This window comes from Rutilus rutilus, assembly GCF_951802725.1.
Source record: "Rutilus rutilus genome assembly, chromosome: 23".
In the NCBI taxonomy this organism is placed as follows: domain Eukaryota; kingdom Metazoa; phylum Chordata; class Actinopteri; order Cypriniformes; family Leuciscidae; genus Rutilus; species Rutilus rutilus.
This window is the reverse complement of record NC_140233.1, coordinates 28,140,877-28,153,400: the sequence shown is the minus strand read 5'-3', so window position 1 is coordinate 28,153,400 and position 12,524 is coordinate 28,140,877. Positions and strand designations below refer to the sequence as shown.

The following is a 12,524-nucleotide window of genomic DNA, read 5'->3' as shown; positions in this document are numbered from 1 at the left end:
GTTACAGTTATAAGTAAAGGTTGCCACAATATCTAATAATCATTATTATTAATAAATGTTGTTCTTGTTTCCACTGTAAAACACTTTCTGAAATCTAAATTGTATTTTTTTATTAGGTGATTAAATAGACAGACTTACCGATAACCAGTTTAGTTCCTCCACCGAATGTGTACCACAGTGATACAATCTAATGAAACGCTCGTACAAAAACCTCTATTCCACTCGAGTGAACACACACTCCAGCAGAGAGAGAGAAACAACACTTCAACACACTGATATTAGAAGATCCTCAGCTCTTCTCAACACTCACTCATTCAGATTTGACTAAATGCTTTCTGATATAACACTGTTTAAAGAAATATATTTGATGAGCTGTGACCTCTGAGGTGACCTTTGACCTCTTTGATCATGGATGATGTTGTGGAGTTTCTCATAATGATGCTTCTGTTCTTCATATGCAGATCAATCATCATGATTCACAGAAAAACCTGCAGCTTCAGACTTCAATCTTCAGTGAAAATCTCTTCAAATAATGAGTTTATTGAATATTAGAGCCAAAGTCAATAGAAAGTGTCAACAATGAAAATATAAAAGGTATTTTGCATGTTCTACACAGTCAAGCATGTTTTCATATTCAAGGTCTGTTCTAAAAGTATCTGGACTGGTTATGAATCTCCACACAAGATCATGAAACGTGAACAAGCTCTAATATGTCTCCATCTTTAACAGCCTGTTTCTTCTCCATTTGATGATTTCAGACACACATGAGGCTTCATGATAGATGGAGTGACACCATGAACTCTGATTAGAGATTCACAATCAGTCCTGATACTTTCTGAACAGACTCATGATTCATGATCTTACTTTAGTGATGGCGCTTCATCTAGTGGAAGTGTAGCAGTGATGATGGTCACATGACTGAATATGGACACAGAGATGGACGTTCATCTGCACATCCTCAGTGTCTCAGGAGTCACAATAAAAATACTAAATAAAGTCATGATTCTGTAACTCTAGTGTATATGAGTTTGTTATCAGCACAAGCTGTTGTAAATCCTGCCCACTTCTTTGCATTGTCAGCACATGCTTCAGTGCTCTGAGAGTGTTTATAGTGCTGTGAGTTTAACACTTCATGACTGAGAGCAGAACACAATCTTCATCATCACACAAGACTAAACTACAGCAATGAACACAATCAACATCTTCATCTGGACCATTGCACTGTTTATTCAAGGTAAGATGTAAAAACTGACTCTGGTTTTGGTGTTTTTGTAAAAGTATATGATGATAATAGTTTTAAACACAGTTTTTCTTTTCTCTTCTTCAGAATCCAGAGGAGTGACTCTGACTCAACCTGAAGTTAAAACTGTCCAACAGAGTCAAACAGCAACAATAGAGTGTAATATAGATGTAGGAATATTAAGCAGCTACTTACACTGGTATCAGCAGAAATCTGGAGAAGCTCCTAAACTCCTGATTTATGACATAAGAAGCCTTCAGTCAGGAACTCCATCTAGATTCAGTGGCAGTGGAACAGCAAGACGTACTCCTGCCCTAAGAGCAGCGCGTAATACACTAAAAATAACAGCAATTTAAACTGTAATGTAAAAAATAACAAAGCGCTAAGCCGGGAGATATATCATTTTGACCGTTGAAATATCGCGGAAAATTTGAACTAGTTCTGTTCTCGCATATCAATTTAACAGACAGCGAGGAAGCATTGGAAAAGCATGTTTTACACCAGTTACCCCATAAGCAGCTTTGTTTTGGTTGACTGATGAAACAGTCAAATCAAAATGCATACAATACGATATTTAGACAATGATTATTAGTTCTGTGCATTTTTAAATGTTCGCTTATTATCTTAGTAAACGTTAGAGGATGTTGAATTGTAATTAAATATAGTAGTAAATTCACTTACCTTGCAATAAATGCGTTCTCCCACGAACATCTGTCTTTTATTCCGACTATTCCTCAAGAATCCCACCGCAGCGCACCTCGAATTCAAACGTCTAAACCCCGCCCTTGCTTCAGTTTCATTGGTTGAAGCTGTAAACCAATCATTTTCCTTTCTGCCCTCAGAACATGTTTGAGTAAGTAAAACTCCCATCTGCTTAAATTAGGGGCCGCCAAGACGACACCATTCTCTCTACGCAGACTTTAAACGCGAACCTGTGAGAAACGCTGATGGCGTTCAGATGCGCATTAAGAATGGGTTCTATAGTTATGTGCGTTTGAATATATGTATGCAGGTTTGTAATTCCCTACAAACCAAGCCTAATCAAATTACTGGTGTTTCCTTATAGTTTTGATTAAGAATTTTATTTTATTTTATCAATTCGGGGTAGATACGCAAATTGAGTTTTCCCGACGACGCTTTATCTGTAGAGTGGGAAAGGGATCCTCCATAGGGAGAGACTAGTTGGCACTTCAGCACTGCGTTGACATCGGGTCCAGGCGAAGGTCCTTCATCAGATCTGGAAATGGCCTGGATCCGGCAGGCTGGGGGAAAACCTTGGGATAAACAAAGACACTAAAATTAGCGTAGATGCCATTCTTCTCATGATGTAACAAGTACATCAGGATTTATGGGAAGTGTTCCCGGTTCCAGCTGACCTAATCTATGCAGCCTAACATTGAATTATAGAAGTCTATAATGTATTATGTGAACGCTATGTCAAAGAGATGTGTCTTTAGTCTAGATTTGAACTGACAGAGTGTGTCTGCTTCCCGGACAATGTTAGGAAGATTGTTCCAAAGTTTTGGTGCTAAATAGGAAAAGGATCTACCGCCAGCAGTCGATTTTGATATTCTAGGTATTATCAACTGGCCGGAATTTTGAGATCGCAATAGACGTGAAGGAGTACAATGCGTTAAGAGCTCGCTCAAGTACTGCGGAGCTAAACCATTTAGTGCTTTGTAAGTAATCAGCAATATTTTAAAATTGATGCGATGTTTAATAGGGAGCCAATGCAGTTTTGACAGAACTGGGCTAATATGGTCATACTTCCTGGTTCTGGTAAGAACTCGAGCTGCTGCGTTTTGAACTAGCTGTAGTTTGTTTATTAAGCGTGCAGGGCAACCACCCAGTAGAGCATTACAATAATCTAGCCTTGAGGTCATGAACGCATGGACTAATTGTTCCGCATTTGTCAATGAGAGCATATGACGTAATTTAGATATATTTTTAAGATGGAAAAATGCGGTTTTACAAATACTAGACACATGACTTTCAAATGAAAGATTGAAAGATATATATATATATATATATATATATATATATATATATTTTTTTTTTTTTCCTCCTGTGTGATGTGATGTTTTAAATTTCACTGCTTTATTATTTAAATTCCTTAAATACATCATACCAAATTTTCTAACGCAGCGAGTGTTTGTCACAAATTCTTTCTTGAGCGAGTCTGGTCTTCTGGTCACTGGTCCAAATCTTGAAGCGGTGCACTTCACGCTCATTTGCATATTTCACTGTTTGTAAGTGAGGGTTGCACTGTCGCCGCGACGCAGGTTACAATTGCAATATGTAGCACTTCAAAGTCAATACAAAATCAAAACTAGTTAGCACATTAGTTGTAATTGAAAAGGTTTAATGACAAAATATGGTTATGGTTACACTTAAAATAGTTACAAAATAGATGTATGAGATGATGATGATAACTTATATTATTAATTGTACCCAGCATATATGAAAAATGTTACCTGAGAGAGAGAGACAGAGAGTAAGAGGAGGCAAAAGAAGAGAGGAAGGAGGAGGTAAAGAGAGAGAACCCCAAGAAAGGGACCCAGAGAAGAAGAGAGCCAGAGCATCAAAGAGCCAGAGCAACAGTTACAATCTTCTTTTATCCTTTCCTTGACCATGTGACTAAAACCCAGATGTGAGACATTCAAACTGACCAATCAGATAATTACAACTTCCCCCGCCGCACTAAAGGTGTGACAATTCATCGACCCCCAAAGTATAAACATTTTGGCCTACAGGCCTAGATCACTATCAGCCTCTCTGTGCCTTTAGGAACTCCAAACGGTCATTGTGGTAGAAAGAGGGGGTAGAAAAACAGTCAAGATAATTTTCAATTCTACAATGTATTGTATTTTTGTATTAACTAACATGAACAAATAATGATCAATACATTTGTTACTGTATTTGTTCATCGTTGTTAACGTTAGTTAATCAAAGTACAGCTGTTCATTGTTTGTTCAACAATGTTGTTAAGATTTTAATAAAGTATTAATGGTGAAATTAGCATTACCAAAGATTAATAGATGCTGTATAAGTGCAGTTCATTATTAGTTCATGCTAACTAATGTAATTAACTAATGTTAACTAATGAACCTTATTGTAAAGTGTAACCGAAATGTGTTTGTCACTGATCTACAGTCTTCAGGATAATGATTTAAATAGAGAGAGTCACTTTGCATTGGCAGCACATGCTTCAGTGCTCTGAGAGTGTTTATAGTGCTGTGAGTTTAACACTTCATGACTGAGAGCAGAACACAACACAATCTTCATCATCACACAAGACTAAACTACAGCAATGAACACAATCAACATCTTCATCTGGACCATTGCACTGTTTATTCAAGGTTTGTTTAATACAGCTTTTACAATGATTATTAATTATCTTAATATGTGAAATATATTTATCATATACTGTATATCATCATATATATCATTTTTGTTTGTGTTTTCTTTCAGAGTGTAGAGGACAGATCACTGTAACTCAGAGTCCATCAATAACAGCAGTTCAACCAGGAGAAGAAGTCAGAATAAAGTGTAAATCCAGCAGTAATGTGTATATGTCTAGTGGTCTTTATCATCATTTAGCCTGGTACTCACAGAAACCTGGAGAAGCTCCTAAACTCCTCATATATTATGCAACATACCGTTATACTGGAACTCCATCTAGATTCAGAGGCAGTGGATCTGGCAGAGATTTTACTCTGACCATCAGTGGAGTCCAGACTGAAGATACAGGAGATTATTACTGTCAGAGTTATCACAGCAGTGGTCCAGTGTTCACACAGTGATAAAGAGTCGTACAAAAACCTCTGTCAGTCAGACGTCACAGTGACTGCACTGATACAGCTGAGAGAAACTGCAGCTGCTGATGGAGGATCACAAAGCCATGTCATCTTTATTTATACAGCGCTTTTTACAATAAAGATTGTTTCAAAGCAGCTTTACAGTGATAACAGGAAAATAATGCAACAAAGTTTGTTTCTGCTGTACAGCAGATCTAGAAGAAAATATCGTCCTAGTCCAGCTGAAGTAAGTTCAGTGGTAGTTAACTTTTGTTGTAAAAACGTACTCGGTTACTAACGTAACCTCGGTTCTCTCTAGAAGAGGGAACGAGTATTGCGTAAGTAGCTTACGCATCGGGAAAGTCTTCTTTCTTCGAGATCTGAAGCCAAAAAATTATCCTTAATTTTGTATTCATTGTCAACGCAGTGCAGCAGCCGACAGACCTAGGCAGGCTGTATAAGCGTGCTCATTGGCTGCTCGGCTGCAACTGCTTCAGCCTATCGGTGAGTGCTCTGAACGCGGCAACCAATGAGGGCGCTTCGCGCCCTCCACACCCTTCTAACCGTCAGAATGGGCGTGGCCAGCGTGTATATATTCAGCGCTCACAGGCTAAAATTCTGGTTTTCGCAGTCTGAAGCGCAAAAGCTCGTGGCGCGACACGGCAGGTTACGCAATACTCGTTCCCTCTTCTAGAGAGAACCGAGGTTACGTTAGTAACCGAGTACGTTCTCTTACGAGAGGTTCTCTCGTATTGCGTAAGTAGCTTACGCATCGGGAACCCTTTGTCAACGCCGTGTGCGCCGAGCATCCAGCCCATGAATCCCAGGGGAACCGGGGAAAACACTCTGCTGGGAAATGTGGCCGGTCGGAGAGACGGGCTAGCGTAGTACATGCACTTCATGCAGCATATGAAATAGAGCGGCGCGGCCGGTCTATAAACATAGCAGTACAAACAGTAGGGCCGGCGGAGCGAGCCCATACAGTACATAAGCACTCATAAGGGTAGGAGAAAACGACATAGTCGGTCTCACATGAAGAGAAAAATTCCCGTGCGGCAGAAATAAATGCGGGCGGCCAGCACCGATAACAGCGCGTAACGGGAAATAGGAAACAGAACGGAACAGCCGGTCTGAGTCAAACACTTCACCCTGAGTAGTTACCAGAATAGCGCCAGCATATGAACGTAGTCTGCACACGGGAGCTGGGCAGAGCATACATGTCACTTATACCGACAATATTTTTGCCTGTAGGGCAGGAACTTCCAGGTTATAAAACCTCACGAATGTAGACGGGGAGGCCCAGCCCGCCGCCATACAAATGTCGTGGATAGAAATTCCGCTGGACCAGGCCCACGACGAGGCCATGCCTCTAGTGGAATGGGCTCTGATGCCCAGAGGGCACTGCAGGTGTTTGGAGGCATAAGCTGCTGCTATCGCGTCCACTATCCACCTGGACAAGCTCTGCTTCGAGGCGGCAAGACCTTTGGTGCGTCCGCCGAAGGAAACAAAGAGCTGCTCTGAACGCCTGAAAGCGGCGGAGCGCGTGATGTAAACTCTCAGCGCCCGGACAGGGCATAGGAGGTTATCACTGTCCCCACTATCGGATGCTGGCAGAGCCGAGAGGGAAATAACTTGTGCCCTAAACGGGGTTCCAATCGCTTTGGGGATGTAACCGTGTCTCGGTCTGAGAATGACTTTCGAGTCATTCGGCCCGAACTCGAGACATGCAGGGCTAACAGATGGCGCGTGCCAATCACCCACTCGTTTGACTGAAGACAGAGCAATCAGAAAAACGGTTTTAAGCGACAGATACTTTAGATCCGCGGATTCAAGTGGTTCAAAGGGAAAAGCCTTTAGGGCCGCCAGGACCAAGGACAGATCCCACGAGGGAACCGAGGGGGGCCGCGGGGGGTTCATCCGTCTAGCTCCTCTGAGGAAGCGGATAATGAGCTCATTCCTTCCCATTGCCCGGCCGAGCGTCGTCTCAGCGACCGCTGTAGTAGCGGCCACATATACTTTGAGCGTGGAAGGGGATCTGCCCTTTTCCAACAGCTCTTGCAGGAAGGAGAGCACCCGCGGGACCCCGCATGCGCGCGGATCCAGGTTTTGAGTAGCGCACCATTTAGAAAACACCGACCATTTAGACGCGTAGAGCCGTCTCGTGGAGGGGGCTCTAGACTGCGTGATCGTGTTCACGACCCCTTCTGACAGGTCAACGGGTATCCGTTGATCGCCCATGCATGCAGCGACCAGCGCTCTGGATGGGGATGCCAGATCGATCCAGCGGCTTGGGAGAGGAGATCCTTTCTCACCGGGATCGGCCATGGGGGTGAGTGCGACAGCCTCACTAGCTCTGGGTACCAAGTTTGGTTTTCCCAACGCGGGGCTATAAGCAGCACTGAGTGGTGCGTTTCTCTGATCCTCGAAATGACCTGTGGCAACAGGGAGATCGGAGGAAAAGCATACAGCGGGAGGCTGGGCCATGTCTGGGACAGCGCGTCCTCGCTCTTCGAATAAAACTTCGGGCATTGAGCATTGTCTTTCAACGCAAAGAGGTCGATTTCCGCTCTGCCGAATAGGCGCAAGAGAAACTGGACTGTCTGGGGGTGCAGAGACCATTCTCCCGGGGGAATGTTGTCCCTGGACAGTCTGTCTGGACCGACATTCAGGTGGCCCGGCACGTGCGCGGCTCTCAGCGAGCGCAGCGAGCGGTAAGCCCACACGAGGAGGCGTTCTGTCAGCCTGCACAGGTTCCTGGATCTGACACCGCCCTGTCGGTTCACATAGGATACCACGGACATGTCGTCCGAGCGGACTAGCACATGGTGATCCTGTATGAATGGGAGGAAGCGCCTGAGCGCGTTCTCGACCGCTATCATCTCCAAACAGTTTATGTGGAGGCATTTTTCCCGGTCTGACCACAGGCTAAAAGCCGGTTTGCCCTCGAACAGAGCGCCCCAGCCTGAGGTGGAAGCGTCCGTCGAGATAACTTTGCGGTGTGAGATAGCTCCCATTGTCACTCCCCGCTGGTACCAGTCGGCCGCTAACCAGGGCTTCAGAGCTGAAACGCAGCTCTGAGTCACTCTGATGCGGATACCGCCGGAAGCCCATGCTCTGTGAGGCACTCGGGCATTCAGCCAGCGTTGTAGCGGGCGCATTCGTAAAAGACCCAGCCGAAGCACTGCTGCGGCTGATGCCATACAACCTAGTAACCTCTGAAATATTTTGAGAGGTACGGTGCTGCCCGGCCGGAGGGACGCGGCCAGGCATCGAATGCAGCGCGCGCGCTGTGTCGACAGGCGGGCTGTGTACTGATATACCTGACCGTTGAAGGCGAATCTCAAGAATGGCCTGTGACGGGGTATTATCAGGATCTGAAAAGCACGCGTCTTTTAGATCGAGAGATATAAACCAGTCCCTCGGGCGAATTTGCGCGAGAATTTGTCTGGTTGTGATCATTTTGAACAGTCTTCTCATAAGAGCCTTGTTCAAACGTCTCAGATCCAAAATTGGTCTGAGAGCTCCGTCCTTCTTGGGAACGAGGAAATAACGGCTGTAAAAGCCCGACTCGCTCATGGAAGGGGAAACCGGTTCTATAGCCCTTTTGCACAGAAGTGTAGCTATTTCTGCTCGAAGTAGATGTGCTACTTCCCCATTCACTCTGGTCTCGATACGCACTTGAAAGCGCGGAGGGCGGCGAGCGAACTGCAGAGTATAGCCCTGTTTTACTGTGCTTAGCACCCGTTCTGATGCGCCTGGAAAAGTTTCCCACGCTTTTGCGTGTGCAGCCAGGTGCAGAATGGCCTCCGGGCTCCGATCGCCGCGCATCGCGGGCTCGAGAGCTCGAAACGGAGGGGCGGGCGCGGCGCGCGCGCTCTTGGTGCTTAGATACGGCGGATCGCACACAGCGATAGCTGGCCGTTTTACACACAGTGTCCCGGTGGCTTTAGACGGGGAACATAAAGTGTGAGGCGCGACGCGCGATGGCGGCGTCGGGGACGAAAATGTTCGTTAGTATGTGTGAGCGCTCGAGGGCGGGCACAGGACATACATTCAGGGGCGGGCGCGGCGCGCGCGCTCTTGGTGGTTAGATACGGCGGATCGCACGTAGCGATAGCTGGCCGTTTTACACACAGTGTCCCGGTGGCTTTGGACGGGGAACATATAGGGTGAGGCGCATGTGTGAGCGCTCGAGGGCGGGCACAGGACTTACATTTAAAACATGACCGGTCGTGCGAGGCCGTGTGACAGAGCGGGCAGTGAGTAGGTGTGGGCACGGAGAAGTGGACACGTGACCTACTTTTAACACTAAAGCGGCTTTTGCCTGCTTCATGGGAGTGGGCTCTGTGAGAGACACGGGATGTATAGTGCTTGTGTACAGGGGTGAGCACAGAACGTGGGCACATTCACTGTACTAGAAACACATACGGCGTCAGCCGTGCAACCAGACATATGCTCTTTTGAAATTTTTCTGGGTTGCCGTGAGAACGGCGGATGCGCGCAGGCGAGCGGGTAGATACCGGCTCGTTGACTGCGGGGTAAACAGCTGCAGTAGCCGTGGCAACGGGGACTGACAGAGCGTTAAGCTTCGACGGTGGTCCAGCCGCAGGGCTGCGGGATTTAACCGTCTTTTCTTCTCTCGTGTTTAGACGCTCAAAAATACTCGAGCACCCTGAGAAGGTGTGGTGCGAGAGGCGGGTTCGCTTTCTGTAAGAAAGAAAGACTGGCCGCGAGCTCGGAGAAGCAAGCAGCATAAATTTTTAACTTCCCCGAGAGCTGGGATCGAACGCGGATCTCTCGCATGAAAGCGTATGATTCTGCCACTGAGCCACAGGGGAAAACACATAAGCTTTCAGGAAGCGCGACCTCATGTGTCGCGTCGGCGTTTGTTTGCAGGCGTGCGTGTGTTTAAAACAGGCTCGTTTACTGCAATAGTAATATTTCCAGTCGCCTGAACTTAAGAGGGGACTGAGAAATGTGTGAGGATTGGCGGTTGTCCAGCCGTAGCGAGACTGACACACTCTCTTCTCTTTTCGCCGGTGAGTGAGGCGCGCACGCTGAACGCTGCTCGTGACCGTCCGCTTTGTCATCCCTTGAACGGCGCAATCTGCGCGGCCCAACGAGGGAGAGAGCGGGCTTGTTTTCTGTATGTAAGAAAAACTGGCCGCGAGCTCGGAGAAGCGAACAGCATAAACTTTAACTGCCGCGAGAGCGGGGATCGAACCCCGGTCTCTAGCTTAACAGTCTAGGATTCCGCCACTGAGCCACAGGGGAGAATACATTAGTACTCGGTTAGCGTCATCATGTCTTGTGACGGCGTTTGCTTGCAGGCGAGCGTGTATTTATAACAGGCTCGTATACTGCAATGGTAACAATTCCAGTCGCCTGACTTAAGAGGGGACTGAGAAATGTGTGATAAATGGAGGTTATAGTCCAGGCCACGGCGGGACGAAAACACTCTGTTCCCCTTTCACCGGTGAGTGACGCGCGAGGACGGAGTAGCTTTCTTGTAACGTAAAGAGAGCTCCAAGACCGTCCGCTCCTGCCATCCCTTGTGAGCGGCGCAGTTTGCGCGGCTCGAACAGAGGGAGAGGAAACTCGCTCCGAGACCGTCCGCTCCTGCCATCCCTCGTGAGCGGCTCAGTTTGCGCGGCTCGAACAGAGGGAGAGGAAACTCGCTCCGAGACCGTCCGCTTCTGCCATCCCTTGTGAGCGGCGAAGTTGCACGGCTCGAACAGAGGGAGAGTACGGGTATCTATCACATTCGCCTCATCTCCTGACGCGGCGGCGGCGCGGGCGAGAGCCGGCGGTTGAGCGGCCGGGAGGGAGAGGGCGAGAGAGAGCTCGAGGAAGAGGTTCCGGCGAGCTCCTCAGTCACAACAGTCTCCGGTGGTCGCTGCGAGCGGCGCTTCTTATTGCGCGGCCCGGCAGGGACAGGCGGAGCGACAGCTTGGTCGAAAGCTTCAAGTCGAGCCCGCAGGGTCGACATTGAAAGCTCTTCGCACTCGGAGAGTGCGGTGGCGGCGTGCCCGCGGCCCAGGCGGAGAGCGCAGAGAGGTGGCGGTCTCCGTTGCTGAGCGGGGCGCGGCACGAGCCGCAAAAACGAGGCGTTTTTACAAAAACGCCTCGTGCTCTTTTAGAGTACACACAGAAACAGTAATAATGTAAAGGATATGTCGCCGGATAGCGTAGCAGGCACGGATGGCTGAAGGCGGCGAAGACGGCCGGCTTCCTCAGGCGCTGTCCTAAGCTTGCTGGTCGCTGGTTTCAACGGCGGCGGCTCTCAAGATCCAGCGATGCGAAGAGCGTCGCTGAAGACAAGAAAATCAGAATTTTAGCCTGTGAGCGCTGAATATATACACGCTGGCCACGCCCATTCTGACGGTTAGAAGGGTGTGGAGGGTGCGAAGCGCCCTCATTGGTTGCCGCGTTCAGAGCGCTCACCGATAGGCTGAAGCAGTTGCAGCCGAGCAGCCAATGAGCACGCTTATACAGCCTGCCTAGGTCTGTCGGCTGCTGCACTGCGTTGACAATGAATACAAAATTAAGGATAATTTTTTGGCTTCAGATCTCGAAGATAGAAGACTTTCCCGATGCGTAAGCTACTTACGCAATACGAGAGAACCTCTCGTAAGAGAACGTTATTAATGTAGTTCATTTATATACAGTGCTTAGCATAAGTGATCACACCCAAGCTAAAGGTGACTAAAAAGAGGACTAAAACATATTTTGCAAATTGATCTTAATGCCTTAATAAATAATAATAATAAAAAAGAGATATTGATTGAGTTTACCCCATATATGTTAATTAATGCATTGTAACGACACTAGCTCAAATAAAGGGGATATTAATAATTAATCAGGGATTTGATTAACATGTCGCATACAGATTAAAATAACCCAAACAGGGAATAAATTGCCAATGTATCTGTATCCGTACTGATAATTAACTACAATGAATTGTAACCAATTATCAATACAAATAGGCTCAAATTGATCAATTATATAAATAAATAATGAATTACAACGAATTATAGACCCGAGACCCGATAACAATCTCTCTGAAGCTTTCCCCACATGACTCGTGGGGAAAGGTCTGTTGTTCTGGAGACCCTCAGCGGGCCCATAAAAAGGGTCAGGGGGCAATTTGACCTAGACTCTCTGGCGTTAGGCCATGATTTGCATCTGACAAGTCAGGAGGTTGAAAGCTTTAGGAATCTTAGCAAAAATGTGTTCATTGTTTGCAGAAAGAAAGAATCATGAATCTAGTCCATACGCTACAGCATTGATTATCAAACATGTACTAACATGTAGTTAAGGCTTCTGTTATTCATGTATGAATCCTTATGACTCCTGTCGTAGTTAAGGATAGCTCTTCATTGGTTCATGATTAGTTCATATCTTACTATTAGGTATTAGAATATGATTATTCATGTACTGTTATTGTAAAGGGTTGCCTAAGATATGCCTAAGAGTTTCTCCTATTA

At 46.5% G+C, this 12,524-nt stretch overlaps 1 protein-coding gene across 1 annotated transcript in view; it reads left to right on the top strand.

The window, feature by feature from the left end:
• LOC311283110 (uncharacterized protein) overlaps positions 1 to 12,524 on the top strand; it is a 790,474-nt gene that overhangs the window by 109,680 nt on the left and 668,270 nt on the right. The window lies entirely within an intron of this gene.